The following is a 6,000-nucleotide window of genomic DNA, read 5'->3' as shown; positions in this document are numbered from 1 at the left end:
TGGATTGTCCAGTAGTAGTGGTCGGATAACATTTATTTGCGCGCCCGCTGGGTGAGGTCCACCCCACTGAGCTCTCGGGAGAGAACGGCAGAAAACCCGAGACACGCTCCCTGCTCACAAGGAGTTTACACTCTAACGGGGGAAAGAGACGTAAACAAAACGTAAAAAGAGGGTAATCGCAGTGATGAAGTTGGGGTGTAATGACAAGATCCTTGCTGGAGAGGAAACGTGAGGACATTTTGGGGGTTCACAACACTTTCTGGACTTGGATAATTATGGAAATCCCAGGGGATCCAACTGTTTGTGCTGTAGACATTTGGGGAGCAACCACACCTTGGAATTTGCCCAGTGCTTGTATCATGCCAAGGGGCTTTCACCCCTCCGCTTCCCTTTGAGACGGGGAGAGGTAGGTATCGCCAGTGAGAAAACAGGTCCAGAGGGGTTAAGTGACCTGTCCAAGGTCACGCAACAGGCCGGTGGTGGACTAGAACCCAGATCTCCCACCTCCCAGCTGGGCTCTTTACTCCTCTTTTCACACTGTCACCCTGCTGAATGGGCAGGCCCCGTTCTCCAGAATGATATTTGTCCCGGGGGCCCGCGGCCGATCACTTTTCTCCACATTCTCCCCCGGGGATCGGTTCCCCTGAATTTAATTACAGATCGGCAGGAGGGCCGATGGGAAAGAAAACCTAACTGGTCACACGAGAAAACACAGCTTGTCGGGAGGAAGAGAGGCCAAGATTCATTAGCTCCTCCTGGGACCTACGGGGCAGCGGTGTCCTCGGTCCCCGTCCAGCCTGGCAGTCCAGGGATACGCCGAGCCTTTAACCTCGCTCTCCTGTCTCTCCCCACTCCGGTCCATACTTCACTCCACTGCCAGGATCATTTCTCTAAAAAAAAAACCACTCAGTCCACGTCTCCCCACTCCTCAAGAACCTCAAGTGGTTGTCCACCCACCTTCACATCAAACAGAACCGCCTTCCCATTGACTCTAAAGCAGTCAATCGGCACACTCCCCATCGCGGTCATCTCCTACTACAACCCGGCCTGAACACTCGTCTCCTCTACCGGCCCCGTGGCACTGTAGTCTCCCAAGCGCTCAGTACAGGGCTCTGCACACGGTAAGCGCTCAGCAAGTACCATCAACCGACTGACCACTAAAGGGTCAGGTCCACAAAGTGCCTGCGTTTTCGACACCCAGAGAGAATATTTTCAGCGGGCAGGGTTTCGGGGCACAGGGGACGCAACGATCACGGTCGAGAGCGCCGCACAGTTGGTCCGGGTCGTGGGGCGGGCTGGCCGGACAGGACATCTGGACTGGGACAAGAAACAGATCTTGCCCCCCTCCCAGCTCGGATGACTAGGCAAATCCTTGGGTCCATCCCCCCCCCCCCCGGGGCCGCTCTCCGGGAACCCGTCGCGTTCACCCCCTCAGCGAATCCTAAGAGTCTCTTGCTGCGTGTCAGTGACCCGACATCCCATTTCCTCTTGACGCAGAAGTTCCCCAGCGGCACGGCCCAAGCGACTGAAATTCATTCATTCATTCGATAGTATTTATTGAGGGCTTACTATGTGCAGAGCACTGTACTAAGCGCTTGGAAATAAAGTGAACCCCTGGAATTTAGAGTTTGGGGGAACCAAAGCGGAAGTAGGAGGGAGGACCCCCCCCCCAACTGTAAACTCCTTTCAGATTCTAAGCTCTCTGTGTATTCTCACTGTGGGCAGGGAACGCGTCTCCCAACTCTGCTATATTGTCCTCTCCCAGATGCTTAAATACAGTGCTCTGCACACAGTCAGGGTTCAGTAAATATGACTGATTTTGGAGGGCAAAGAAAGGGGGAAAAGGAGAATTAACCACCGGATAGTATTCAGTAAGTTGCAGTCGATTAGGTTTCTTTGTGTGTAATCTTTTAATGGCTCTTGTCAAGCGCTACGTGCCGGGCACCGTACTGATTGCTGGGATCGGTACAAGCTAATCAGGTCGGACAGTCAGCGTCCCACATGGGGCTCGTGATCTTAATCCCCATTTTACAGATGAGGGAACTGAGGCGGAGAGATGTGAAGTGACTTGCCCAAGGTCATACAGCACACAAGTGGCAGAGCCGGCATTAGAACCCAGGTCCTTCTGACTAGTAAAGAAAGCCCTCCCCCTTCTACAATCAGCCAGGGTGAACTTTCCCTTGAAGGTGCAGTAAGGGATCGCAGGGCCTTAAAGCGGAAAGAAATGTTATCTGATGAGGACTTCTTATCCATCCCTCCTTGGAGTTGGCATGCTGGAAATGAACCACAGTGTCCTCATTGCGAGCAGCAGGGGAAAAACTTTAGATTAAAAAAAATCTAAAAACTAGTAAGCGCTTAAATACCAACATCATTATTATTATTATCATCATTAACAATTTAAAACAGCACTCCCCGACTACGCGCCATCGGAGAGCCAATGGGTTACTCCTTTAAAACGGCACGACAGAGAAGCAGCGAGGCCGGTGGAAAGAGAACGGGCGCGGGCGTGGGTTCTAATCGACTCTCTACCGACTGTTTGCTGTGTGACCTCGGGCGAGCCACTCAACTGCTCTGTGCCTCAGTTTCCTCAGTTGCAAAATGGGGGTGCCCGTTCTCCTACTTAGACTGGGAGCCCCAAACAGGACAGGGACCGTGTCCGACCTCATGAACTCGTCCCTGCCCCAGCGCTTAGAACAGTGACACGTTAACAAATAAATACCATTAAAAAAAAAAGAATAAAGAACGGACTTGGATTTAAAAAAAAAAACCTCTGGGGTTGGTGGCAGTGGGGGAAGGAGTACGGGACCGGGATTCAGGAGACTCAGATTCTAGTCCCAGCTCGGCCACTGGTCCGCTGTGTGATCTTGGGCGAGTCACTTCTCTTTATCTTAAAACGGGGAGAAGATACCGACTCCCTCAACCTCGTGGTTCATGAGGCCCGTGTGGACGGTGTCTGATCTGATCGTTTTACATCTACCCCAGCGCTTCGCACAGTGCTTGGGCTTGGGAGTCAGAGTGCACGGGTTCGAATCCCGGCTCTACACTTGTCAGCCGGGTGACTGCGGGCACATAGTAAGCGCTTCAAAAATACCAATATTATTATACTATTATATAGAAGGCGCTTCTTGTCTCGCCTCATGCCGTCGGGCCGGTTCCGACCCATAGCGACGCCACGGACGCATCTGTCCCAGGACGCCCCGCTCTCCATCTTCGGTCGTCCTGGTGGTGGATCCGTAGAGTTTTCTCGGTAAAAATACGGAAGCGGTTTACCGCCGCCGCCTTCCGCGCGGTAAACTCGAGTCTCCGCCCTCGACTCTCTCCCGGGCCGCTGCTGCCCGGCACGGGTGAGTTTTGACTCGCTAGCCACTGCCCTAGCTGGGGAGTGGAATGGGTAGGCCTCTGCTTGCCTCTCCCTCCCGAGAAGGCGCTCACTAAGTACTAAAATGAATTCATTCTCCTACCATTCGATGTAACTGAATTTTTCCGTCGGAGACGGCTGCCGACGCACTTCCCCCAACCAAAGAGTAGAGTCAGCAGGGGTGCCCGGGTTAGGCTCAGGACTCCATCGACTGAACATCTGCGGACACACCGGGCAGAGACACCAGAAATCAGACCGGAGAAGCAGCGTGGCTCAGTGGAAAGAGCACGGGCTTTGGAGTCAGAGGTCATGGGTTCGAATCCCGGCTCTGCCACTTGCCAGTTGTGTGACTGCGGGCAAGTCACTTCACTTCTCGGGGCCTCAGTTACCTCATCTGTGAAATGGGGATGAAGACCGTGAGCCCCACGTGGGACGACCTGATTCCCCCGCGTCCACCCCAGCGCTTAGAACAGTGCTCGGCACATAGTGAGCGCTTAACAAATACCAACATTATTATTATAAGTGTCCTCTTGGTGGACCCCCCCCCCGTCTCGCTTCACTTCGACCCTCAAAAAACGCGAGAGTGATTCAGAGTGAGAGAGTGCGGGTGGGAGGGGGGAAAAGAGAGGGAGAAAGACAGCCACGACGGGACACGCATACGCAAGGGTTCCTCGTTGTCGTAAACTCTAGAGAGCAGGGGCACCGGACCGGCCCCTTGCTCTATTTGTGCTCCATCAATATTAATCAAGAGAAGGGTAAATCGGTATGATACTCACCAGCCAGCGTGTTTGCCCAAGTTCATTTCCCTGAAGAAGATCCTAGGTGAGGCCCCGTTCTGCCCTGGGCCAAACTTGGCATCAGTAGGGATCGTGACTGGCAGGCAGGACCTTTTCGCCCGTCCCTCCACACGCATCCACACGCACCCGCCCCTATGCGTACGTGCACACACACCCAAACCCACACATCCCGGGGATCCACAGGGCAGCGTCCGGGGTTCCGGGCTGGTTGTCGGCAGAGGGTGGAGAGGTGTACGGCCACCATCCCCCACCTGCGGACAGCTGTCGTCCGACTGTCGTCTGACCCGCGAGAACGCATCCTTTCTCCCCAGTTCCAGCGGGTGCCTTTTCAGCCTTCCGTGCTGGACCGTGACAGAGAGGGTTGTATCGACGTCGTCATCGTCGTCAATGGTATTTATTGAGCGTTTACTATGTGAAGAGCACTGAACTAAGCACCTGGGGAAGTACACTACCGTCATTTGGCTAATGCACCCAATCCGGGCGTTCATGACGATTCAGAGCGTGACTTGTGAACGGCAAGATGGAAGAAGAGGGAAAGACGGGAGTCTTGGCTCGGGGATAACTCTAAGGTTGCTAAATTCCTCTCCACGAGGAAGTGGTTCCTGGCACGGAGTTCACCAAAATCACGCGTCGTAGCCCTGGCCCGGTTTTTCCACCCCAGTCTGGCTCCCCCGTTAGATCGGAAGCTCCTTGAGGGCAGGAAACACGTCTTTTGCCCCAATTCACACTTCTCTTGTTCTTTCCCAAGTGCTCAGTACAGTGCTGTGCACCTAGTGGGGTGCTCATCGATACCGTGACCACTACTCCGTACCTCACTGGCCGGACGCGAGGCGTGGCTGTCCCTCACCTGAACCTCAGCCAGAGAAGCAGCTCTACCACTCACAGCTAGAAATCAACAAGAGGCAGGAGCTTTAAAATGTCAAGAAAAGACCGAAAGAGATAAAGAAGAAAGGAAAAGAGGAGAGGACGAGGGAGGAAAAGGAAGGGAGAGGAAGAGAAGAGGGAAGAGCGAGGGAGAGAAAAAGAAGGAGATTAGAGAGGAAGAGAAAGAAAGAGAAGAGGAAAAGAGGGACGAGAGAGGAAAAGGAAGGAGAGGAGAGAAAGAGCGGGAGAGAAAAAGAAGGAGAGTTAGAGAGGAAGAGAAAGAAAGAGAAGAGAGGAAAAGAGGAGAGGACGAGAGGAGGAAAAGGAAGGGAGAGGAAGAGGGAAGAGCGAGGGAGAGAAAAAGAAGGGAGAGAGAGAGGAAGAGAAAGAAAGAGAAGAGAAAACGAGAGAGGAGGAGGGAAGAAATTAGGAGAGAGGAATAAAGAGAGGGAGAGAAGAGAGATGCAAGAAGAAGAAAGACAGGCCTGTGTGGGCCGGACTCAAGACAAATCGCTGGAAGATAAGGAGGTTTGGTCGAAACCTTTGCAATTTCCTCAGCGAGCACACAAACACACACACCCCGACAGCCCAGCTGCTGAAACTCATTAGGGGACACCATCTGCACCAGTTCCCCAAGCAGCAGGCACAGCCGCGGGAGGCAGAACCGCGCCTGAGGACGTCCAAATCGATGCGAGGAAACGCCAGTTCCCCGGCCTTCTCGCCGTGATTTTTTGTGATCGAAGACTCCGCGGCCCCGGCAGGTCGCACCGTGGAATGGCGACGCGGCCGCACGACCGCGTCCCTTCACCGCCCCCCAGCCTCCCCTCGACACCAAAGCGAAATAAGAACATTCGGAGGAGGCGGGACGGATCGGCAATGCCCGTGTTGAATTACTTCCACAGCGGCACTCGCGCCAGCAGGTGAAATGAAACGTGCCGGGTCTCGGCCCCGCGGGGACCTTACCCCAGAGGCCCGGGGGTC

General features: G+C 54.1%; 1 long non-coding RNA gene across 1 annotated transcript; it reads right to left on the bottom strand.

Moving 5' to 3' along the window:
* On the bottom strand, positions 1 to 3,688 carry LOC114805917. The gene is made up of 2 exons (XR_003754043.1): positions 3,462 to 3,688; positions 1 to 890 (listed from the first exon to the last, which is right to left on the bottom strand). It is a non-coding gene; the product is annotated as an uncharacterized LOC114805917 (long non-coding RNA).
* Between the last annotated feature and the right edge of the window lie 2,312 nt (positions 3,689 to 6,000).

The sequence above is a fragment of the Ornithorhynchus anatinus genome, chromosome 20 (assembly GCF_004115215.2).
Source record: "Ornithorhynchus anatinus isolate Pmale09 chromosome 20, mOrnAna1.pri.v4, whole genome shotgun sequence".
NCBI classification, from domain to species: Eukaryota; Metazoa; Chordata; class Mammalia; order Monotremata; family Ornithorhynchidae; genus Ornithorhynchus; species Ornithorhynchus anatinus.
This window is presented reverse-complemented; position numbering and strand designations above follow the sequence as displayed.